Below are 26,253 nucleotides of genomic sequence, written 5' to 3' on the forward strand. Positions count from 1 at the left end.
CTGACTCACAGTTCCAGAGGTTTAGTCCATTATCATTATGGTGGGGAACATGGTGGCATACAAGCAGATGTGGTGCTGGAGAAGAAGCTGAGAGTTCTACATCTTGATCCATAGGCAGCAAAAGTGAGTGTCATGCTAGGAATAACTTGAGCTCCTGAGACTTCAAAGCCTGCCACCACAGTGACACACTTCCTCCAACAAGGCCATACCTACTCCAAATGAGGCCACAAGTCTTGATACTGCCACTTCCTAAGGGTCAAGCATTCAAACACATGAGTCTATGAGGGCCATTTCTATTCAAACCACCACAGACCTAGAAAACTAATTGGCAATATATGCACTTTGAAACTCAAATGATAGTAATTCATTCTCTGATAGACTGACAATCTTGGCTTCTTAAATACTGACTTCAGTTCCTAGTCATTGTTTTTATCCTCCAGAAGACTCTGCAATTCCCTGAAAAATGAATGTCTCTCGAATGGAACACTCAACAGCTGATAAATACTCTTGTTCACAGAGCAGATAGCAAAGTGGAAGGTATTAGCTATAGTGTTCAAGTCTAGTCTAGACAAAAAGGAATGAACCACTAACTCGGGCTGTGACTCTCACAAACTGTTTTTCACTAATTGGCTATCTTTGATAACAGCAAATGGCATATTTAAAATGAAGTTTCCAGGCAAATCTCCAAATCCAGATGAGATTGCAATAAGCAGAAAAATGGACAGCCTGGTTGGCAGCACACCAGCATTCTTTGACCTCAAGTAAGGCTTCTTCACTGAATACTACTTGCTAGCTAGCTTCTGTAACAATCAGTAGAGGGTGACAGTATCTGAGCCCCAACTAGGAAGTCATGACTGGCCCTTATCCCAGACCCACTTCTGCACAAACATCTTCATGGAGCAACCCAGTGAAGTGACATGAGTAACCACAACACCTGAAGTGAGGCTGAGAACTCTGCAAGGACCTAGCTATACAGCAGCCAGTTCCATCAGTAGAAGTAGACCTGTTCCCTTGGACTCCAAGGGAGAGGAAGGAGAGCTATAAAATGTTGCTCAGTTTAATTTGAATGAATAGAATGCCAAAGAACAGATGAATCCTGTGGAAATCCTTCTCCCAGCATATCAGGAGGATAGACAACATCTGGTCACCATTGCCTCACTGAAAGCCCTCAGTTTGGCCCAAGGTCACTATGACATTTGCCCTCCAAATAATGTTTCAGCTCCTTATTGGCTTATGTCCTGTGTTCCTAGTAGCCATCAATGCTGCAAGAATGCAGATTTACCCTGTGCAGAGAGAGGAGAAAGAAGGGGAGGAAGAAGAGGCAGATGACAAGGTGAGCCATGAGAATTTGGATATGTCACTAGAAGGAACCACTGTAAAACACATCAAAAGGTCAGCTCCCGAGAAGCAGATTGATCCAGCTAAGAAACAAAAGCTTAAGAAGAGGAGGAGGTAGTGAAGCCCAGCCCTCTAGTCAAAAGCCCCAAAGAAGGAAAAACAAAGAATGTGGTGTTTAAGAAATGAAAAGTCCACAATGGCATCTCCTGTGTCCAAGGGAAGGCATCCCCTAGCTCTGCTGTGGTATAGGTGTCCTAACCCAGCTCCTCCACCTAAGTCTACACGTAACAAGGTGTTGTCAGGGCCACACAGAAGCCCCACATACCAGCTTTCCATTTTCAGCTGGCTCTAAGAGTAAAGCCCAGTGAATATGTGTAGAGCCACAATAGCCACAATAAAATTTCCTAGATCAGAAAACAAAACAAATCAGAAAGTAAGAAACATTAATAAATAGTTTTAAAATCTCCCCCTGCATACTGTGACTGTGATGTAGGCAAGGGGGGACAATAAGTGTGTGAGGTTTAGGCTCTGCACTCTGATGTCTGCAGTTGCCTGAGGTAAGACAGTGAATTATCAAGACCAAAAACAATCAAAATGCCCACCAAATTTAAACAGACATTTTCACTGTCTTCTATGGGAAATGATGACTATTGAAGTGTCAGTGTTGCAGATGTGTTTTATTTTTACTCAAAATGTTCCGAACAACAAAAGGATAAACCAGCTCACAAAAAGATTCAACAGTCCATCCTTAATGCCATTGTTTAACAAGAGATTATTTTTCCAGATTTACAAAATTAAGATAATTAAACATAACTTTAAAAATTTGGAATATAAGATGGCAGGTTCTGGCACATATTAAAATTTTACATTTTTTCTATAGAGACAAGAATTAAACTACTACTACCTACCATATCACCATGAAGTGGATGGAAAGAGAATATAAAATAGCAACCTTGTTCCAATTACCCAGGTGTTTCCCAATTGCCTGAAGACCTAGGGGTGTAATCAGAATGATCTGAACCTTATACATTCCTTCTGTTTAGCTTTGTTCAAGTAATAAGCATAGTCACCTGGCAGTTGGTCTTAAGTAGGAAATATCAGGTTTTATCATAATTGAAAGTGTTTATTTTGGAAAATTCCATGGACAGTAGATGAATACTAAGGCTTATAATGCAGAATACTTTTATAACTCCTAGTTTCTTAGTTATTTGGCTGCCTGCATAGAGATATTTTAATATTTCCTCTATATGAACTCACTATGATGGATTTAACACAATCTTCTTTTGCCATTCGAAAACATTTGCATTTATACATAGGGAACTATTATTTTGTCATTAAAATGTAATTTAGAACTGCATAATATTAATACTATTTCTCCTTTCAACATATATAAAATTTACACTAATCTGTGCTAGCCATCAACTTATTCATACCTATTGTTTTACTTGTTTTGTTCTAATTTCTCAGAAAGTAACAACCTTAAGGAGAAAAACACATGTCCTTGGCTATTCCCTATAAATATGCCAAACTCATTCAGTGATTGTAAGGATGTTACACATAAAACACAGGAATCTTCCAACATTTCCAATGGCAAATGATTTAATAAATCAGTTACAATATGATATGTCACAATAAAACAGAATATAAAATACTTAAATGTTGTCATTTTGTAGATTAAAATCAATTGACTAATAGACAAATTTCATGTAGTTCTCCAATATTATGCCGAAGTTTAATACAAAGAAGATCCACATGTGTTTATGAAGAAGGTTCCCCAAATATATTTCATTAGAAGCAAATTATGGCATTTGAATTCTCTGATCCTACTCATTTTATATAGAAATAAGTATTATGAAAATATATGAAAAAATGTATTGATAAAATAATGCAAGATCTCTGGAAAGAAGTTAGTTAATAGGGAAAATAGAAACCCTGTGTTTGTGGTAATGCTCATTTCCTATTTCATTCTCCAGTGGTGTGATCAATGGGCCATGAATACATTTATGCACTCATATAATTCATTTTTTATGTTTTCAGTTTTATCATTTCAGATTCACAGAAAAATTTAAAAGAAGGTACTTGGTTTTGCTGTGGAATATAACTTTAGGCTAAGTGTGTTACATTTGTTTATGCTGCATTTGTTTAATTGTGTAAAGATGTGTTGCTGTTTCCTCTTGCCTGCTTAAGATACCTGATTGGTCTAATAAAAAGCCTAATGGCCAAAAGCTAGGCAGGAAAAGGATGGGAGGAGCTGACAGGCAGAAAGAATAAACAGGAGGAGAAACCTAAACTCGAGTGAGGAGAGAAGAAGGAAAGAATGAGGGAGAAAGAGAGGGGCACACCTGGAACCAGAAGCTAGGGTGCTACCAGTCAGACATGGAGACAAGAAGAAAGAAAGGAAGAAAGAAAGAAAGAAAGAAAGAAAGAAAGAAAGAAAGAAAGAAAGAAAGAAAGAAAGAAAGCGAAAGAAAGAAAGAAAGAAAGAAAGAAAGAAAGAAAGAAAGAAAGAAAGAAAGAAAGAAAGAAAAAGAAAGGAAGGAAGGAAGGAAGGTAAGAAGCACCAAGACAAAACATAGATTAAAAAGAAACAAGTCAATTTGAGTTAGAAGAGCTAGTTAGAAATTAGCCTAAGTTAGGCCGAGCATTCATAACTAATAAGCCATCTCTGTGTCATGATTTGGGGGCTTGGTGGCATCCCTTTCCTTGGTACAGGCTTTCCATTTATCCTCTGTACTCCCTAGTGTACAGCCTATCAATTATCAATACTGTCTGGCATGTGATACATGCATTACAATGGTGACCTTTTACAGAAGTATCATAGTTGCCTGAAGTTAACAGTGTGCATTAGAATTTACTCTTCATGTTGTACACTGTGTGGCTTGGAGAAGTGTACACTGTCATTGCCTGTTTATTACTGTAGTATAATATCGAATATTTTCTCTGCTCTACTCTGTATTCGCTACCTCTTTATTTTTAGCTTGTAGTCCATGAAAGTGCTGCTGTTTTAGACCCGGAAAACAAATATGGTGAGTATTCACTTATAAGCGAATATTAGCTGTTAAGTAAATGATAATCCAGCTACAGTCCACAGACCCAGAAATGTTAGGTAAAGAGGGGGCTCTGGTTGGGTTGAGGGCAAATGCATAGATATTCATGAGAAGGGGATATAGAATATATTCTGTTGGTGGACTATGGGTAGGTGGGAGCAGGAGTGAGGAGTATCAGATGACAGGGAAAGGGATGGAGGGTGAAAGGTGGAATTGGGAAGCATTGCAGGGATTGTCTGGAACCTAATGCAGTGGAAACTTCATGGAATCTATGAGGGTGACCCTGATGAGGACTCCTAATAATGGAAGATCCTGAGTCTGAAGTGGCCATTTTCATAGCCAGGCAAGTCTTCCAGTGATGGGACTGGGTTGCATTTGGTTGAGTTTTTGGCCAAGGGATTTCTGTGGGGATCTCTAAACAATCCAGGCTGATGGTAGGACAGAGGGTCATTCTAGGAAAACTGACAGAGGGGTCTCATTGCCCATGACAACATCTACACATTTTGTTGAACATAGAGAATTTGAGCTGGTGCCTACATGAAGCCTTCACTTCTACAATCGAGTCTCTCTGGCATAGGAAGGTAATCTGCAGATCATAGAAAAAGAAACATGGCCACTAACATAGCCACAAACCTTTTGTCTACAGTCTTTTCTGCTTGTACGTTATTCTGGGACAATATTGACACAGAACTTGTGAGAGTGACCAATTGGTGTTTCATTTTAAATTAAGGCCCACACCACAAGACAGAGTCCATGCCTAATACTGTCTGGGTGGCCAGGAACCAGAGACTGAATAAACCAGAGACCTGGGTAGTACCAAATACCATGACAGAACACAAAAAACAAAACAAAACAAAACAAAAAATCCACAATGAAATAATTCATAATGATACTCTACTGTTCTCAGATCTGATCAGTGCCTTGTCAGAGAGGATTCTTCAGGTAGCAGATGGGCACAGATGCAGAGACCCACAGCCAGATTATGAAGATTGAGAAAGTATAAATTGGAGGTCTCCATCAGGTCTCTCCCCTCAGAGATCTTACAATTCTAAGGAAGAGGAGGAGGAAAGATTGTAGAGTAGGCAGGAATGGAAAACACCAGGAGAACATGGTCCCACCAAATCAACTAAGTATTGGTTAAAAGAGCTCACAGAGATTAAAAGAGCAAGATAGGATCCTGCAATAGTCTGCACCAGGTCTCTGAGTATATTTTATGGCTGTTAGCTTGACATTTTTGTGGGACTCCTAACAGTGGGAGCAGGTATATGTTTGACTCTTTTGCCTGCTCTTGGGAATTTTTTTCTCCTGTTGAGTTACCTTGTCCAGAATGTGTATGAAGGCTTTTACCTTACCTCTTGTTTTGTCCTGTTTGGTGTTGTCTCGTGGAGGCTGTTCTTTTCTGAAAAGAAAACAGGAGAAGAATGGATTTGGGTAAGAGGGGAGGTTGGGAGAAAGCAGGGAGGAGTGGAGGGTGGGGAAACTAAGGTTAGGGTATATTATATGAAAGAATAATCTATTTTTGATAACTATAAAATATTTTCATAAAATATTTTCATATAATTCAAGAACGCTAGATGGTCCTATCTCCACCTTCATAGTATTGGAATTATAGAAGTATGATACCACATCCAGCACTCAATAATATTTTGCTGTGTGATACCAGCAATATTTTATTTTATAAATAATTCACTCACCAAGGGACACTTTGGATGCTTCTAAATGTTGGCAATTTTGAGGACGATACTTATAAACATCATGTATTGGGTTTTGTGCACACCTAAGGTATCCACCTTAAGGAACTTGTTTGATGGGCCATGTGTTCATTAATGATCTTATGTTTTGAAGTTGCTAAACCATCTTCCAGAGTGACTGATCAATTTTCTCCCCCATCAACAATGAATAAATGTTTTTGTTTTCCACTACAGCATTTAACACAGGTAGGTGAAATTGTGGGCATTCCTGCAGAGAGCATATATACTCATTTTATCATTTATATGCTCAATATACATCTGTGTAAAATCAAACAATTATGCCACCTGTCCCCAGTACATCTCAAAGCACAGCCCATGGATTCTATGCTTTGCAAATATTATCAGGGAGTTACAACATATATAGATATAAATGTAAATTGAAAGAGTCTTAGAAATTTTTGAACAATTTAGTGAGTAATTTCATGCTTTTTCTATTTAAAGATGTAAAAGCTGGAGTTTCTATTTTATGTAACATTTTTTGCTTTATATCAACTGAAGAATGTATTTTCTTTGTCTTTCTCAATAGACTCTTTGGCAAATTAGAATGTTTTCCAATCCATTACTACAGACAGTTTGCAAGCAAATGTTTTATCTTTAACTAAGCATTTTAAGCTGATTCACAGATAAAAGACACAACTCTTTGAGATGTAGTAGTAGGTGTTTTGACATAAATGTTTTATTTTGTGATTCCTAGAATTAAGCTTTCATATCCTCATCTCACATAAGATATATGACACAAAATTCACCATATTAATGAATGATTAATAAATAAATGAATTCTTTTGATAAATTTGAAAGACTCTAAGGCAACTGATGACAAATTTGGGGTGTGTTGAATATAACTCATACGAAAGATTCTTATTCCAATCTTGCTCTGATTGGCCCTCCAGCAACTAGGGTTCAAGAACATATTTAACTTTTGTCAATTTTATGCTTGATTGGGATGTGGTTAATTTTAGACTGTATTACCAAATTAGCAGAAGGTATTAATTACTTCATATAACATATTAGACACTGATATTTATAGCCCAAACTCCAGTACAATAATGTATAACACATAAGACAAAAGGAACAGGAGATAATGCTGCCATGAGGACCAGTCTTCAGCAGCTCAGGGATTGGGGGATCTACAGAGCTGGCAAAGTAATTACTCAACATTACTTTTCCATCTCATGGAGTAAAACTTAATTCTCTGGGGTAGTGAGTGGGGCAAAACTTAACTCTCTTGGGCAAGCAAAAAGGGAAACACACGTATATGCACACACACAAAACACACACACACACACACACACACACACACACACACACATACACACACACACACATCTTCAACATGTCAGGATCTCACCTAGGGTGCTGATGAATGTGAAGCCTTTGACAGGCCAGAGAAACTGAAACGATACAGAGCAGGTGAACTACTGGACAGACAGACACTCAAAGATTTTTCTGAGGGCCAAACCTTAGTTCTTCATTTAATTATTCTTTCTGTTGCTTGTTCTACTTCAATTCTTTTTTTGTTCTTTTCTTCTGCCCTAAGGTTTCCCTTCTGCCTCTTTTGATGTCTTCCTTCTAGCTAACTTTACTTTTCCCCTCAGCTTATATATCCCAGCAAATCTTTAAGCAGTACAAAAATTACAATGTGGTTACATTCTGTTTATTTATTTATTTATTTAACTTTTTTATTAAGAAAATTTTTATTCATTTTGCATACCAACCACAGATCTTCCTCTCATCCCTCCTCCCTATCATCCTGAGTGAGGTAACCCAGACTCAGAAGGAAAAACATGGTATGTACTCATTCATCAGTGAATACTAGATGTAAAGCAAAGGATATTCAGACTACAACCCACAGCTGCAGAGAAGTTAGCTAACAAAAGAACCCTAAGAGGGATGCATGGATCACCCTGGGAAGGAGAAATAGATGAGAACTCCTGAATACATTCTATTTTTTAAGTGAATGATTACAATGAATATATGTAAAAAAAACCATGTTTTCCATATTTCTTACGTGATTAAACATTTTATGCATTGTAGGTGAAAAACAAGTTGTCCCAAGAACCCAAGGAACTTGTTATAGATTAACAGAGTATAAGCAAGCAAGGTATTTTTTTAGCCAATTCTGTTGCTGGCAGGCTGCATTTTGTGGTTACAAGGAAAGAATCAATCACTTTATTATTTCAAATGTAATCTTATAAGATATCTTAAAAGAATCACAAATATAAACTTTTATACATGAAAAATAATCAGTCAGCTCTACTTTAAATCCTCAGGGTGCATACCTATTCATCAACAGCTATATGAGGAAACTGAGGGCAGAAATGAGGAATTAATGAGGGCAGACATTACAAGGAATTAATTATCACCTTTGATCACCAACCCATCCTAGCAAGAAAGGTACCTGAGTAAGCACTGGTTTGTTTGTTTTGTTGCCAATTTTTTGTTCTGTGATCTCAATGAGTCCCTCACTCACCTATTGAAAGTGTGCCTTTCTAAACTTTAAATTGTTCCCAAAGATTTTCTACCTCAAAGTCATTAACAAAAACACCTTAGCCTAACATTACTAACAATTCTACATGTCGAAATTCTCTCTAAGGGTGGTGGTTGAATCATTAATCTGCTCCAGCAGCAATGTTTGGAAAAAGTCAATCATTATTATTGTAAGTATCAGTAACACTGCCCAGTGAGAGGCTAGAAACCCCCTGAGAATTTTCATACAACCCATAGATTACGAGGAATGTGGTGACCATGATGGCAACAATCAGAGCTGTGCTCAATAACAGCATGAGGTCCTCAGGACACAGTTTCCAAGGCTCACTCAGGTGTAGCTTTGCCAACTGTCCAGCCATGTTCCATGAGTTCCAATGCTGCCTGCTGATGTGCTTGCATAGCCCCTGACAAGGAGAGATGGGACTAGCACTATCCGAGGCACAACAAACATAGTCAATAACTGTCTTAGTTTCATTGTCTGTGGCTGTGATAAAGTACCTCGACAAATTCAACTTAAGAGATAGATTGTTTACTTGGCTCAAATTCCTTTTGTAAGTCTATCATTGCAAGGAATTCAAGTTAGAACTTGAAACAGCTAGTCATATTACTGCAGCCAAGAGCAGAAAGCACCAAATTAATACGCACATGTTTGTGACTAGTTAGCTTTCTCCATTTTTCTCTATTTAAAAATTATTTCTTTTGTATTTCATATAATTATATTATTTACCATTTCTCTTTCCTCTCTAAGCTCTCTCATAAAGCTCTCATTGCTATTTGCCAAGTAGATGGCCTTTTTTTTCATTAATTATTGTTACATATATACATATTTATATAATTCCTAAATATATAGTATTCATATATATGCATATCATATATATAATTCTTAAATATATAATACATAATATGTGTATATTGTATGTATTATAACATATTATAATATATATTAATAATACACATTCCTAAATTCCTAGTTATATATATATATATATATATATATATATATATTCCTAAATACATAAGTACACAAGTGATATAATACACCTGAGCATTCTCCTTTCTAAAAACCCCAGAATACCAAGCCCATGTACTGGTGTTACCCACATCAATTAACTTAGGAAATTAAGAAAATTAAGAAAATCCCTCATAGGCACTTTCAGAAATCTTTCCCAGGTGATTCTAGATTGCAAAACGTTGACAAGCAAAACTAATATAACATAACATAACATAACATAACATAACATAACATAACATAACATACATAACATAGCATAACATAACAACAGCAACTTTACAGGCTATATACCAATGCAACCTAATTTCATATGTATAATTCTGAAAGTGAGAATAGTGATACCACAAAACCCATCAAGAATATAAATTAGAAAATATCTCTGAAGTAAGAGCTAAGTACATGGATGAAAAGCATACCATCTGTAATGTAAAAGAGTGCCCAAGACACCCACATTCTTTTCCTTCTGTAAAAAGGAAACTAAGGAATTTTTTTAAGAGACTGAGGCAGAGTGACTCTGATATTTGCAACACTAGGAGCAGCAATGGCCAAGCTATTTACAGTTAAACTGAGGTGGTTAAATAAAAAATGAAGGATTGATTCTTTTTCTCCTTTAGGCATCTAGAATAGTAGCAAAGATTAAACCTTCAAAGCAATAGAATACATGTTTTTTCCCTTGGGAAAACTGAATAGCTCAAAAGAAAATGCCTTCACACAGTGACCCCACCCAATAAATAGGTCATCAAAATGTCTGTGAGACAGCCCTTGTTCACTAGTCCAGGGCACTCATAAAACATTTAGGGGCAATGATTTGTGGGTTGTTTTTTTTTTTTTCAATTTTTTAAAGTTTTTTTCTTCTCTCATACTTTACATGCAGACCAGTTTCTCCTCGCTTTACTCCTCCTATTCCCTCCCCCACCTCTCTTCTCCCCAGAGTCAACTCCCCCATTTCCCTTCATAAAAACAACAAAAAGAGCAGGCCTCCCAGAGATATCCCTGAACATGGCCTAACAAGATACAGTAAGACTGGGCACAAACTCTCATATCATGGCTGGACGTGCCAATCCAGTAGGAGGAAATGGGTCCCAAGTGCAGGCAAAAGAGTCAGAGACAACACCTACTTCCATTGTTGAGAGTCCCACAGGACCATTAAGCTCTGCACCAATAAGGTATATGCAGAGGTCCTAGCTCAGACCCATACAGAGTCCATCACTTCAGTTTCTGTGAGCCTCTATGAGTCCCTAAGCCCCCAGGCTCTGTGGGCCATGTTCTCATGGTGTCCTCAGCCCCTCTGGTCCCTACAATTCTTCCTCCCCATCTTATGCAGGGTTCTCCTGACTCTGCCTAGTGTTTGGCGATGAGTCTCTGCATTTTCTCCCATCAGTTGCTGGATGACATCCCTCTGATGGCAATTGAACTAGGTTCCAGTCTAGGTCTATGAGTATAGTAGGATATCATTAGGAATCATTTTACTGACTTTTTTCCCAGTCATATTTGGTTCTCTCCAGGATCTCTGGGCTGTCCTGCCTCTGAGACCTGGCCATCCATGCACTATCAGACATGAACTCTCTCTCATAGCATTTTCTTAAGATCTCATTACAGATGGTTGTGAGCCACCATGTGGTTGCTGGGAATTGAACTCAAGACCTCTGGAGGAGCAGCCAGTGCTCTTCACCTCTGAGCCATCTCTCTAGCCCCTTCCACTGTAGGGTAACATGGCTGCCTGTAAGCAACTTTGGAAAGGGATGGGAACCCTTTCTGGAACAGTTTTCCAAGAATCAACTCATAGTCCCACCACTTCTATGTCCACAGCTCATGAACAATTAAACACAAGAATAAGTCGCACACATCTCAGTATGCATCCAGACAGAGGCACTTCATGTCACTGCCCTGACAGCCCAGGAGACCCTGGAGGACGGAACAAGGCAGCTCCCGATGGCACTGTTAGGAAGCACAGCCAGTCGGCTGGCAAACCTAAGGAAAACTGTCTTGGAAGAAAACAAACCCAGGCACTGGGACCTGCCCCTCCGAATGAAACCAGCCTGCATGTGCAAGGTCCTGCTCGTGGTTCACAGCACCCGAGTCATGGCCTGGTCACTCCCACAAGTTCTGTGCCATCATTGCCCTAGCACACCTTGCAGGCAGGACAATTTGTGGGTTTTTAATGTTTAAGTTTGTATATAAAGCAATAGGAGTTACAGCATTTTCATACATATGTGTCCTTAAGTGATATCCTAATACATCCTCTTCTCATATGCCCTCTATATTTCTATGTTAGGCTTCTCAAGGGAGAAAACAGAATCTCTTTCCCTCAGAAGCCACTGATTGCCTATCATCTTAGGTTGGGGCCTAGGTGAAATTTTTCCCATCCATATCAGCATGTCCACTTTGTGCTGTCAATATGCTAGTCATGTTCAGGAGGCCATGTTGTTGAAATTTCGTGGTCACAGCATGTATTTTGGGTTATTCATCCTATTGAGGGAAGAGGAGGTTCCTTATAAACAAATGGACATGAAATAGTGTGGAAATAATACAGATCATCTTTATTTCTCAAGCTTTAGAATACATCTTTTACTATTAAAGGTTAGTAAAAGAATGAAGAAACCAATAGGCAGCATGAAAATACACTAGCTCCCAAAATGACATTGTTGTAACTATATTGATAAACAAATTCTGAATTACTATATTGTGTAAAATTTGAAAAATAATGTATGGTAAGGAGGCTGAATAGACACAAAACATCTATAGAACATACTTGTTCAGGGTAACTAGTTCTGTTATAATGATTTCACTGTTCTTAGCTCTTAGAAGCAATAATAGGGCCATTTGTCCCCTGCCTATATGGTATGCATGGTGTGCTTCAGAAAGAGATAGGCAGGTTTTGACACCAGTGTGGTATTCTTGCCATTTCTCTTATATGGCTTGTCAGAAGTCTAAGGCAAAGTGAAAAATGAACCAACTAGCAATGGAGTGAAAAATAAGCTTGAGTGTTTTGAGTCTTAATAGACTGTGGTGATGTCTGGGAGACACTTTCATTATGTGTTGATTGTATAGGCAATAATGGGTGCCTTTTCTTTCTGTAAAAGAAAAAGTTTGGAAATGTGTATGTTTGCTGTTCCCCAACCAGGGATATCCAGCATTTAGTACACATGGTGGTTGTCAGTATTCCAAGAGAATAAATTGAAGAGAAATCTCAGGGCATTACAGTCCTGGAATCTCATGTTGTGTAAAACTCTCAGCTATAAGTCACCTGTAGCTTTTACTAGGTAAAATAAGAAATCCAATAATTCCAAATAAATCATCTAAATATCATCCTTCTAGCAATCCTTCTATATACCCATCTATACAGCCATCAGCCAGCTAGCCAGGCAGCCAGATACTGAAAGATTCTAATGCAAACAGCATTTTATACACCCTTTGAAAATAGGAGAATCAGAACTATAAATCAAACAAAACTCTAAACTATAGTAGTAAATAGATCCATTTTCTCTAACTTTGTCTCTATTGGGTGGAAACTGAGGAACAGTTTTTCACCTGACAGGTGAGGAATAGTACATAAAATTGATTTATGATATAAGCAGGATTTAGTTAAATGGAAAGATGAGCAAATATCCTGTGTACTGGGTCATGGATGCAGAGAGTATGGTATACTAGTAGAAAATTCAGAGGGTGAGTATATTGACCTTATTTATCTATTTTATGTTACTAAGTGTTCTTGAGGCCTTACATGAGTTATGGAAGCATTTTCCCACTGAGTTGTATCCCCAGCTCATACCGACCTTTCATACTACATAGGAAAGTAAAGGGTAACAACTACTATGAAGTGTGCAATTCTGATTATTGTGTAAAAATTAAGTGAATTTTTACTACCCAGTTTATTTTAGTTGCTAAATCATTTTGCAATCTTTTCATATTTTGCTTATTTGCTCTCTTTTAGCTTTCAACTTATTCTCCAGAGCTATAAGAAAAGTTAAGGTGTTTTTTCCATCATTTAACAACTTTAAGACTATCTATTATAGGGTGTAGTGGTCTCTCAGGGCAGTGCATGAGAAATTCAAACTATAAATATAAAGAAGTCAGTTCTTTAGGCCTTCACAGTTCTTGCCAGTACAATTAGCTGACTCTCACCCAGAATTCTTCACTATGTCTGGGCAAATGTTAACAGCATTTACCCTTGTTGATCGGCATGGCAGACCCCTACCAATTCCTAAACTGCAAATTAAATGCTTGAAGCTGAGCAGAGATCAGATTAGATACTTCACACTTTGCAGGCATCAGCTCAGCAGGAGCAATCATCTTTAAGCCATCTTGAAGAAGTGAGAACAAGCTGCTCTTGTCTAGAAACCCATTACAGAAGAATCTAGAGGAGCTGCGATGTGATCTTAAAACTAATTTCCTGTGGGCTGAGAGGTGCCTTGGACACAACAAATAATCATAATGTACTATCTTTTCAAAAATGCTTTATGCACACACTAATATGACTTACTGCTCTACAGGCAGAGTTCGTTGACATCTACTAGAGCTTTCTAAGTCAGAATTAATATCGCAGTGCTATCATTTCACAAGAGACTCTTGATTGTTCCCACCAGAGAGAATGCTCTCTAGAGATACAATTATTCCCAGTACACCTTTGGGCTCATCTTGTGATGAACCTTGTTAAGAAAAGTCATCTCCCTGGGGGAATGTACAATATGTTACTATCGATAATTTAAGAAATCACAAACTTCATGTTTTTTAGATGTATTGATTATATTCTATAAAAAATATTTTTCAAAACTCTGTGTGTGTGTGTGTGTGTGTGTGTGTGTGTAGTCTCCCCCATCTACCCTGCTTTTCTCCTCCACAATTTCTTTTTCAAAATTTCTCTCTCTTTCTCTCTCTCTCTCTCTCTCTCTCTCTCTCTCTCTCTCTCTCTCTCTCTCACTTTCTTTTATGTGACCCACTATACTTAATTAGGGTTGCTTGCAAGAACATGGGTTGAGAATTATATTTTAAAACTAGGCAAAAGGAATAGAGCTATTTTAATTCAGTATTCATGGATTTGGGAGCACATTTTATAAGTAGTTTAATGACCAAATATCTAGTACTATTTTTTCATTATATTATCCAAATTTTCTTTGTGATTTGCTTTCATGGTTGTATTAGAATTCTGTGGCTCTTGAATATAGTTATGACTCCTGCTGAAGAGCCACAAAATTTATGTACTGCTAATGTCCCACACACAGTACTAAAGTCTCTTAATTGACTTGAGTTTTCCCTATAAATAACCATAGTGAAACTGTTGTTTTCTAGCTCTGTAGTTATTTCATTTTGACTGGAGTGAGAATATTGACTGCTTAAGACAGGATTGCACTCAACTTTATGGAAGACATTATTTTGATTGACCATTTGTGAGTTCTGATCCCTTCACACTGTGATAGGTAAAGGTGGGCTGAAACCTAGTTCTACCTACAGAGGGAGTCATCTAGAAATCTGAAGGAAGAAAATTTGTTGAAAACAGAAGGTCTTAGAGAGTTGATACATGAAGTAAAAGACAAGGATAAATCACAAGCTTGGCATCCAGTGTCTAATCAGAACAGAAATATTTCAGAATCACTGATATCATTGGGACAAGGGAAATCATGCAAGGTTCCCAACAAAACTGACATTTCATTATCTGCTATAATCTCTTCTTTATTACACATGAATAAAATGACTATTCATGGTTTTAACTCCTATACATAGACTTCCTCCCTATACCTTGCCTTTGAGCTTTCATCCCTTTTCAAGAGTTTCTTCTCTTGACTGTTCCATAAATATCAAAAGTAATGATATAACTCCATTATACCAGCTTCTCTTAGATGATATTTTTTAAAAAATGAGATTATAATATAATTACATAGTTCCCCCTTCCTCTTTCTTCCTACACCCTCTCATATGCTTCTCCTTGCTCTCTCAAATTTAAAGCTTCTTTTTCAATTAACTGTTATTACATGCGTATATGTATCTTTATATACATACATATTCTTAAATACAACTTACCCCATTTGTATAATGATACCTGCATGTATGTTCTGAGGTCTGATCATGTGATATTGGATAATCAATTGATGTTTCTACAATGAGGAAGACTATTGATGCTGCTCTATGAATTCCTTAGTTGCCTATAGTTCTTTGTATACAGTGAGGTCTTGTGAGATTTTGCTCACACACTTTAGCATGTCTATTGGTGTCCTTGTCTAGCTCCTGATTAGGAAGTTATATTGACCCTATGGGTACAGATTCTGACATTCATTACTAGGACACACAGTGGGGGTCTCACAACAAACTCCCTGATCCTCTAGCTCTCACAGTCTTTCTGCCTCCTCTTCCAGAATGTTTCTTGAACCTTATGTGTGGAAGTTGTTTTGAAGATAAATCCACTGAGACTTGGTTCTATAACTCTGTATTTTGATTGGTTATTGTTGTCTGTAATGTTCTGAAATGGTTTCTGCCTGTTACAAGGAAAAATTTCCTTGATGCAGGGTGAGGACTACACTTACCTGAGTGTAAGAAAAAACACTTAAAATGTACTTTGGGATCATGCTGGTTTAATGAAGTGTGGGATTTATGGTCTTGGGATTTATGACATCACTAACCATGAGTAGTTAGCCCCGTTTGTACTACCTGTCTTGTTGAGTGGATGCTAATTTTAACAAAGAGCTTAGTTGTTCAAATAATGAATGTTTCCTTAATCCTACATCTTTTAATACCTAGTATTTTGTCTTTCATACCTGGGGTTTAATCACATATTGATTCCATTTGTTGAATACTTGGCACATCCATTCACTTGCTTTCATTTTTTTTTCTAAACATGACCCAGGGTTGATTGGCATTACATCTTTGCTGATCAGCATAATTCTTGGTGACTTGTCTGTCTATCATCTCACTTGTTTTTTGACAAACCACCCCACACTTATTGATGTTGGTGAAATGTAAATTTAATGTGCATAATTAATTTTGTCAATCTCCACATTAAAATACTTCAAAGGCTTTCCAGTGCTCTTCGAATAATGTCTATTATAAGTAAATTGAAGGCTGCCGTAAGTTAAACTTTGCTTATTTTTATGATGTTATTTTGCAGTGTTCTTTCCATTTACTTCTAACTCCAGATTTGTTGTCCTTATCTTGGTTTTTCAAGCTTAATAGTAGCCATGTGTTATCTCTTCATATGAGCATTCTTTTTTTTCTTCCTTCTAAATTTTAGTTATTTAATTTGGTTCCATTGATTCCCAAACATCTCCAAGAACACACTCATAATGTACTGCTCTCAGACTGATTGCTGTTCCTTCTCAATCTGTAAGAGAACAGAAAGTGCCAGGCAGTGGTCACACACGCCTTTAATCCTAGTACCCAGGAGGCAGAGGCAGGCGGATCTCTGTGGTTTGAGGCCCACCTGGGCTACAGAGTGAGTTCCAGGAAAGACACAAAGCTATACAGAGAACCCTGTCTTGAAAGAGAGAGAGAGAGAGAACAGAAAGCATTCTGAACTTGCCATCAGTGTATTCTCAGGATCTATAACAACAGTGTTTGCAATAAACAATATCAAATAGCCAAGTTACTGAATGATAGCAAACATCACCTTGGACTGTACAAAAGCTTAAAGTTACCTAAATCTATACCTGGCATTTTAGTATCACCCTCTAGGTACATATTTCTAGCTGATGATGACAATCTTCCATTCTGTAGCCAAGTAGAACAAAGGCCAGGAGATGACACATAGGGTAAAGCTTATTTTTCTTTCACACTCTTGATATTAGAAGCTAAATTAAAATAATGAATTAATGTCTATAAATCTTTCCTAAATTTATGGGTTTGTTTCTACATCCTTAATTGCCCTTAATGAGCCTCTTTCTTGTCTCTTTTAATTAATCAATTAATTAACTGGCGTGTGTGTGTGTGTGTGTGTGTGTGTGTGTGTGTGTGTCTGTGCACTTTTGCACATGTAAGCATGTTCACACCATCAGTGCACATGCAGAAGTAAGAGGATAACATTTGGGGATCTGTTCTAGGAGTTTACCTTTTTGAGGTAGGGTTCTCACTTTTTGATTCTATCACTGCGCAGCTTACTCCAAGTAAGCTGGTTTGTGAACTTTGGACAAATACTCCTGTCTCCACTTTCCATCTTATCATAGGCATTTTGGAGTTATAAACACACACCTGAGGCTGGAACTCAGGACCTGAGGCTTGCATGGTAAACATTAGTTGAGGCTTGCATGGTAAACATTAGTATGCATTGAGCCATTTCCCTGGCCTTATGTCTATACCATTAAATATGTTTTGAAACATAGCAATTCTGCTTCTTATAAAAATGTGTGATTCTGGATGGGGAAATCTACAGACACAACTGAACCAAGCTCATAGGAACTCATGAATTCTAGACCAACAGCTGTGGAACCTATACAGGACCGGATTAGGCCCTCTCCATATGGGAGACAGTTACATAGCTTGGTCTGTTTGAGGGGACCCTGGCAGTGTAATCAGGATCTATCCCGGGTGCATGAGCTGGCTTTCTGGAGCCCATTACCTATGGTTGAATGCTTTATTCACCCTTGATGCAGGGGGTGGGCAGCTTGGTCCTGCCTCAACTGAATATACCAGGCTTTGCTGTCTCCCCATGTGAGAACTTACCCTTTTGGATGAGAGGATAAGGGGTGGGTTGGGGTGGTGTTAGGTGGTGGTGGGGGGAGTGGGAGGAGGAATGAGAGGGGGATCTCTGCTTGATATGTAAAATGAATAAACAAATTTTAAATAAAACAAAAACAAAAAAGTTAATTCTGGATTTATATTTTTTAAAGATTAAATTTTATTTTAAATTATGTGTATGAGTGTGCACATAAGAGTGCAGGTACATGCAGAGGCCAGAGACATCAGATCCTCCTGAAGATGGACTTACAGTCACTTATGAGGAATTTCTCTTAGTGCTGGGAACTAAACTCTGGTCTGCTGCAAGAGTCTTATGTGCTCTTAAATAAGCTCTCCAGACTTATACTTTTATTAATGGTTATAAGAAATACTAAAAGGTTTTCAGTGAAGCTGAAATGTGAACTTTAATATCTATATTTGACCTTGGTTTCTGAGAGCCTTGAGCTAGAGAGGGAGAGAAGGAAGGAGAAAAGGAAGGAGAGAGAGAGAGAGAAATGAGAAGTCACTGAACTATCAGTTCATCGAACATGTTGACTTACTGAAACACTGACACATTTACTGTCAGTTCAAAATCATGCTGGGTTTACTGTGCTGAGCCAATGGGTCCCCTCAGTTATGAACAGTTTCCATCTTATCCAGAGCAAAAATTCTCTCAGAGATTATTTATAATAGCATGTGGTAAGTATTGCAACATACTGACACCTAAACAATTGTGTTAGGAAGTAAAAAGATCAAGATGAGAAAGCTTAGACCATGAAATAAAGCTACCCTGAAGGACTAATGTGTAAAAAGGAGCCATACCCCTACAAACAAGTCCCTGTCTCTGCTTTTGAATTCTGTGGTATGTCATAGTCATCCCTTTACACACTGGTTTTCTCTTGCTGCTTTCCAAAATCTACCAAACCTCGTTTACTCCCAACTTTCAAATGATGACATTCATTCTAATTTTTCTGGGAAATAAAGAATTTCAGAGATAAAAGGCCCAAATGTTTCCAACACCATCTATTCCACTGAGTGAAGTCGAGACCTGAGATGCTCTGATGCCTGCTTAATTTCAGGTGAGGTTCTACTCTTAGGCATGATCATTCCACTCTAGGCATGCGCATTTCTGCCTTGGGAACTTCATACTTGTTCATGACTCACCCTAAAATTCTTCCCTGGAATGTCCGGAGCAATGTTTGTTTGTTCCTTTTTCTTGTTCTACAACATTGAGGTCACATATAAGCAGTTACGGCTGATTCAACTTTAGACACTCTCTATATTAAGGAAACTGCATCTTCTATGATGTTGTGATCTCCCATATTTGCTTTTGTTTTCTTTACAAATTCCCTACCAACCACAGTTACCTCTTATATTTTGTTTCCTATTTGCCTCTGTGCTCCACTCTCAGAACAGAGATGCCAATCATCTTGTTCATTATTGATATTGTCCTACTTCTAGAACAGTAAATAATGTATGAAATCTTCAATAAATAATTTCAAATGAAAAAAGTTTGAAGGGGTGGAATTTAGAAAGTCATTTATGTTTAATAAGTAACATCAGATGAATAAATTAATATGAGGAAAACAATAATTAACAGTGGATAATCCTATGAAGCAGAGAAATAATATTCAAAGCCCATATTATGACTTAGAAGGGAATAACCTGTACTTTGTCGTCTTGTGGCTCTAGTAGCTGGAAAAGAGTAGATTTGACATGAAGGAATGAAATGAAAATAGATACTTGTCCTGCAAATCCTTTCACATCCATTAAATCCCACTTGAAGTCTTAATGATGTGTAGTGGTGCTTTCAATGAGCATTTTATGAAAGAGTCATGTGATAGAACTTTCTTCAGAGTTCGAGCCCAATGCAGAAGAAAATGTTTTGGATATCTATAGAAGACACAAATGATGGATTTTAAGTGGTAACAGCAGCTATTTCTAGATGTATGAGTTTCATATTTTCTATCATTTTCATGTGTTAGACCGATGAAGTATAATACTTTAAAAGTCACATTGTAGTCTTAAAAATAGGGACAGGAAAGTTAAGAAAAGGAAATTTAAGAGTGCCTTTAGTTTTAGTGCAACTTCACGAGCTGCTTAGAGGCTGTGTATCCGTATGTTAAACACAAAGGCTGAGCTGCCCTCAGCAGTTTTCCTAGTGTTGCTTGAACTCCTGTCAAGCAAGAGGATATGCATTCATCTTCATCAGCTATAAATTTAGAATCTCAATTCAATTTAAAAATATTTATTGAACCTTTAATGTGTGTCAGGCAGTCAGCCAGGTATTGGCGTCACAGAGACAAACAAGACACAGCCTATGACCCTGCGGCTTTCCGTTTGGAGGGAAGAGCAATGTGTTTGTGAAGGAAAAAGATAAAACGAAAAGAAGCAAATAAAGACAAGCCAATAAAATCAAATTATTTATTCCAGCGAGATCTGGTGTGGGCACAGCCCATCCCTACTTATCTACCACTAGGTCCTCTGGTGCCCAAAGGCAAAAAGCAATCAGTGGTTGTTTGTTCCACTTTAAGTTAATGAAGGACAAGTAGAACTCTGCAAATATTCTCGATGTACGTGGTATTGGGAACCAGAATGCTCCTTCAAATGAAATCCAAGTTTCTAACCCTACCTTGAGACATGGATATTGGTAATGAGTTTCATTCATAAGTGGACTCTGCAAATTTAGAAAGTGAACTCATACTAAACAAAGGCTTTATTTCATAGTAACAGAGTTATAAAGCTAGGTAGGCACCTTCAGCACTGGGATATAGTCAAGATATACCCTTTCTTCCCATTATAGTATCTATGAGCTTGAAGGATGAATGTATAGAATAGACAATCTGTTAAAGGAAAACAATACAGGTTGTGAATCAGAACAGCCAACATTTTAAACATAGCTTCCCAGCCTCTAGATGCGTTGCCCATATAAATTTATTTTTTTTTCCTTTTTTATTAACTTTCATATATACATGATATATATATATATAAATTATTAAGTATGATATATATGAAGGTTAATAAAATAGAATATATATATATAAACATATGCATACTTTTTTGAGGATTTCATATATGAGTATTGTGTTTGTGTTTACCCCTTCTTTTGCTCCCACACTCCTCTCATTTCCACCCAATCCTCAAATGTATGACCTCTTATTCTTCAGTTTTGTTATGTATGCGAATCAATAGTGCTTAAAGATACCTCAAGGTGGCACCAAAATGTGTCAGTGTTACACTAAGGAGTGAAAAAGACTTCCTCTTGATGTAGTTTAGAACAAGAGTGAGAGCCCAAATGTGGACTCCCCACTTCTCACCCTGTGTGTTCCTTCTATCAGTCTGAAGTTGGTGCTCTGTGGCCTGTCTAATTGTCTGTCTGCTGTGTGTGTCTTACCTGTCCCTGTTGCTTGTATGTCTAGAACAAGGGACTGTAGCATGACTCTTAAATGGTTTTATTAATTAAATCAAACCTGAGACCAGTTAGTGGGGTGAATGCTGGAAGATCAGAGAAGCAGAACAAGCCACAGCTACCTCACCTTGCCAATTCCTCAGCTGATTCTGTTTCCTCAGACTGGATGCCTCTGAGTCCTCATCCAGAACGAATCTCAGCTGGACTGCTACTGGAAAGCCTGAAAGCTTAACCAGCCAAATGCTTCTAGTTTCCGTTTTTTACGCCTTATATACCTTTCTGCTTTCTGACATGACTTCCTGGGATTAAAGGCTCACTTCCTGGGATTAAAGGCATGAGTGACTATGATTGGCTGTTTCCAGTGTGCCTTAAACTCACAGAGATCCAGATGGATCCCTGTCTCCCAAGTGGTAGGATTAAAGGTGTGTGTGCCATCATTTTCTGGCCTCTATGTCTATCTAGTGGCTGTTCTGTCTTCTGATCCCAGATAAGTTTATTAGGGTGCTGTAGATGCAACCAACCTTCTTATTAAATAAGAGACACAGAACCAATGCAAAGAAGAAAGCCAAGAAGCCAGAGCTAAGAGCTAAAACCTTACCCTTCCTCCTGCAGTGGTCCTACCTCTCCGAACTCACTACCCCTGTGTTAATGTCTTTATATAGTGTTCCTGTTCTGCCTTCTCATTGGTTGTAAACCCAACCACATGACCGCCTTGTCACGGCCTGTCTGTATAGGCCTCCAGGTTTTCCTTGCTTGGTATTGAGATTAAAGGCATGTGTGTCCAATAATGACTGTATCCCTGAACACACAGAGACTTACCCAGCTCTGCATACCAAGTGCTGGGATTACAAGTATACACCACCACTGCCCTGCTTTCCTATGGCTTGCTAATAGCTCTGACCCCCGGGCAACTTTATTTATTAACATACAAATAACATTTTAATACAAATAAAATATCACCATAGGGTGCACAATATTTTGGAGAACACAATACCACCATAAGGGACTTTTCTCTGTGTTCACTTAACAGTACAAAATATGTTGTATAGGAAAGGAATGAGGAGGATATATTTTACAGAAATCTTTAATGGAGTTGCTCTACTGACCTCAACTGACTCAAAAGAGTACTTAAAAGAGGGAATAGATGTGAAATACCTATATCCATGTCTTGCTTCCAACACTTACGGGATATTTGTTTTGCTTAAGTTTTCTTTCAACCTGTTAGGTATGTGTAGTGGGTAGCTGTTCCAGCTTTAATCTGGAAGTACTACCCCTAGTGAGGCTTCTGGTAACTGTCATGCCTACCTATGACCTGCCCCTGGGGCGGGGCCGAGACAGAAGCCCTTAAGACCCAAGATCTGGACATGCCTGGCTCTTGGTTCCTGGTGATCCTGAATGCTGAATGGTAGACCAGAGTTCTCCAGAGAACCGCGCTGGACTGCACCTCACCTCTCCCGGATTCTGTAATCAATCCCTTTACTGGCTATAAGTTACCCCAAAATAAACCTCCTTTTTAACTGCGTGGAGTTGCCTTGTTAAATCCTCACATTAGCTTGGTTCAGAAAATCATTACCACAACAAACACATATACACAGATTATTCAGGATCAGTGGAATGGAAGAATACATAGTTTAATACTGAGGCCATGCATTTAGCTTGGGATATAAAAGAAGATTACATGGGAAGTGCAAAGAAAAGTAAAATTGGTTACAATATTTTCTTAAAGACAGGTTGAACTTAGATTGAATACATAGAGTAGATTGAATGCATGTTTTTAGAATGATCTTGAGGTACACTATTAATTCAGTTGTAAGGTCTGGTAAAACTTTGACAAAACCAAGGCATAGCTCCAAAAGAAACTATTGCACATACACACACACAATTTTTAAAGACAACTTTCTGGGTTCATTTAGTGTTGCTTGTATGTGTATGTGTTCAAGGTTGGCCTGTTATCAGGAGGCTTGTGCCCAGAGAAAACTTATTCTCCCTCTTAGAAGCCATTCCTTGCCTGTAGCTCTTTATTAGGGATGGGATCTTGTAAGATTTGGGTTCATTTTATTTATACCCAAAGATGTAGGTGCGTCCCTAGCCTGATGGCAGAAATTAGGTGAGATGATGTAAGAAATTTCCAAATAAATTTGGTGTGATCTGTATAATGTGTAACTTTCCCTGAGATGCCATAGCAAGCTTCTGCGGGTAGGGAGGCTTGAAAAATGACAGTCATTTTCTCACAGTCTGGAAGTTCTGAGCTCACACTGAAGTTGGTGGTGAAGTAGTTTTCTTCAGAGGGATCTCTTTGGCTTAAAACTGTCCATCTATAGTACCAGACATGAGAAAACAGAGTTTTTGGTCAGGAGAGTCCAAAAGAATCCCAAAACATTATAGGCTATTGGTATTCCTCTTGATTGCCACCCATAAGTTGAAGGTAAGTCTTTGCTGCAGAAGAAACCCATGCGGTTTGACATGGGACTCAAAGGAACTGAGCAGGAACTGACCTGAAAGTCTTGTCACTGATGACTAGCTTTCATAGTATGTAAGGTGATATGCAACCTGCCAAGGGAGGGAAAGGATCAATAGTCCTACCCAGCTGTAAAGTATCAATAGCATGGCTGCCTAAACAATACCTGAACAATTCCAACAGCTGAAAACCCAATGTAGAACAGGGCGTGCTCATGGGGCCCTTCCTCTAGATAAAGATTTGCAGGCAATTAACAACATCTGAGAGAGGGAAAATTAGTCTTTCCCAGGAATGAGCCCTATAATTGAGTATACAATGCCAGGTCATGGAGAGCTCTAGAAACACACACATAGGTAACAGTGAATGGACTCAATACACACACACACACACACACACACACACACACACATATGAGGAGGCTGTGGATTTGGGAGGGAGTGGAGGGACAGAGATGGATAAGAGGGAGGAGATGGAAGAAGAAAATTATATAATTATGTCTTAATTAACAATTTTTGTTTCCTCATTCTTTCCCAACTTGTTTTCACATGGTTGCTCTACTGTGCATACCTACAGTCACTCATCTCATAAAGACACTTGCCATATTGGATTATGAATCCCAATGACCTCATTTTAACTTAATTACCCCTTTAAGGAACACAGTTCAACAGAGTCACATACTGAGAACCTGAGTATTGGAATTTCAGCATGTAAACTGAGGGGGTGCAGACTTAGCTCTTAAAAACATATGCCTCTTTTCTCATTTCTTCAGTTGCTATTCTTTGTAGCACTTTAATAAATAACTTAAAATCTACTAATAAATGAAAGATTTTTCCAGCTCCCTAAGCTAAGGAACAGTATAGACATGCCTTGGCATCATGAATATTTTCCTTCAGGATCAGCATTTACTCTTATCTGTAAATTTGGTCTAACACATATATATTATAAAATTTTATACCTGGTAAGAAATGGGTGACTTTACCACCTATTTTTAAATGCTTTGTTTGTTTATAGATAGACAAACTTTAAAGTGGAACAGAATTGGGGTTCATGGGCTACTTTCAATTCATTTTACTACCCTCAAAACTCAATTCCGTCTAACATTCTGTATAAACCAGAAACAGGTGTAATAAAACTAAGTATATAGACATGCCATGCTGTAGAACTTACTGATTGTCCCAGGCAAGCTCAGACAGGTGCAATATTACCACCATCATGTTCTGTGCATAGGAAAATTGACATAAAGAACAGCTCAATGGAAGAGATACAGTCTGCAGAGAAGAGTTTATAACACTTGTCATAATGGATCTGTCAGGAGAAAAAATGTTTACAGTTCATTGCAGAATATAAAATGTTTGCTAAATCAGCAGTAAAAGTCGGAGCTCAGATAAATTTGTAGCAAGGGTGGCAACACAACACGATATAACATAAATACACTCCGCAGGAGAGCAGGGTTGGGGGGAGGGCAGGGGCCGCAACTACTTAGTTCAGAGAAGGATTTGATTTATGTCATAAATAAAAATAAGAAGTATTAGGAAGATTAGTGCATTAGAATGTTAACACAAATCAAGACGCCCCATGCTGAGCCAGATTGCGTGCACAACAAACTGTGCTGAACCCAGGTGAGTTGCTGCTGCATCTCTCCCTGAAGCTGGCTTTAAGCCATGGAGATTCTGTATATAGGCCAGCAACGTTATTCTAGTCTGTGGCAAATACAGGTCCAGTTGGAGGTGGATTGCTAGGAATCATTGCTTACTTGGCTTTTGACTTGGCTTCTTCTAAATTAGCAGGGACTTCTGGTTATGAGGTTTAGAAAAAAATGGCTGTGTTTCCAAAAAAAAAGTTGTTAATGATTCTTTAAGAAGTGACTGTGGGTGACGAGTTTCAAAATATGTTTAAGGATCTACAAGATATTGAAGTGAATATTCCGGCAGTTATGTGTTCTTAGGTGACTTGCTCTTCTTACCAGTAGTAATTAAGACGAGGCAATCTACACCCTGAAATGAGATAAATCGGGCTCATTCTGCCCGGCTTTAGAATTGCTTGTGAAGGATATAGATTCTAAGTTATTTCATTTCCTGTGTGTTTGTTCTCCTGGGAAACTGCTTGCCTTA

Source organism: Peromyscus eremicus, chromosome 4 (assembly GCF_949786415.1).
Source record: "Peromyscus eremicus chromosome 4, PerEre_H2_v1, whole genome shotgun sequence".
Lineage (NCBI taxonomy): Eukaryota > Metazoa > Chordata > Mammalia > Rodentia > Cricetidae > Peromyscus > Peromyscus eremicus.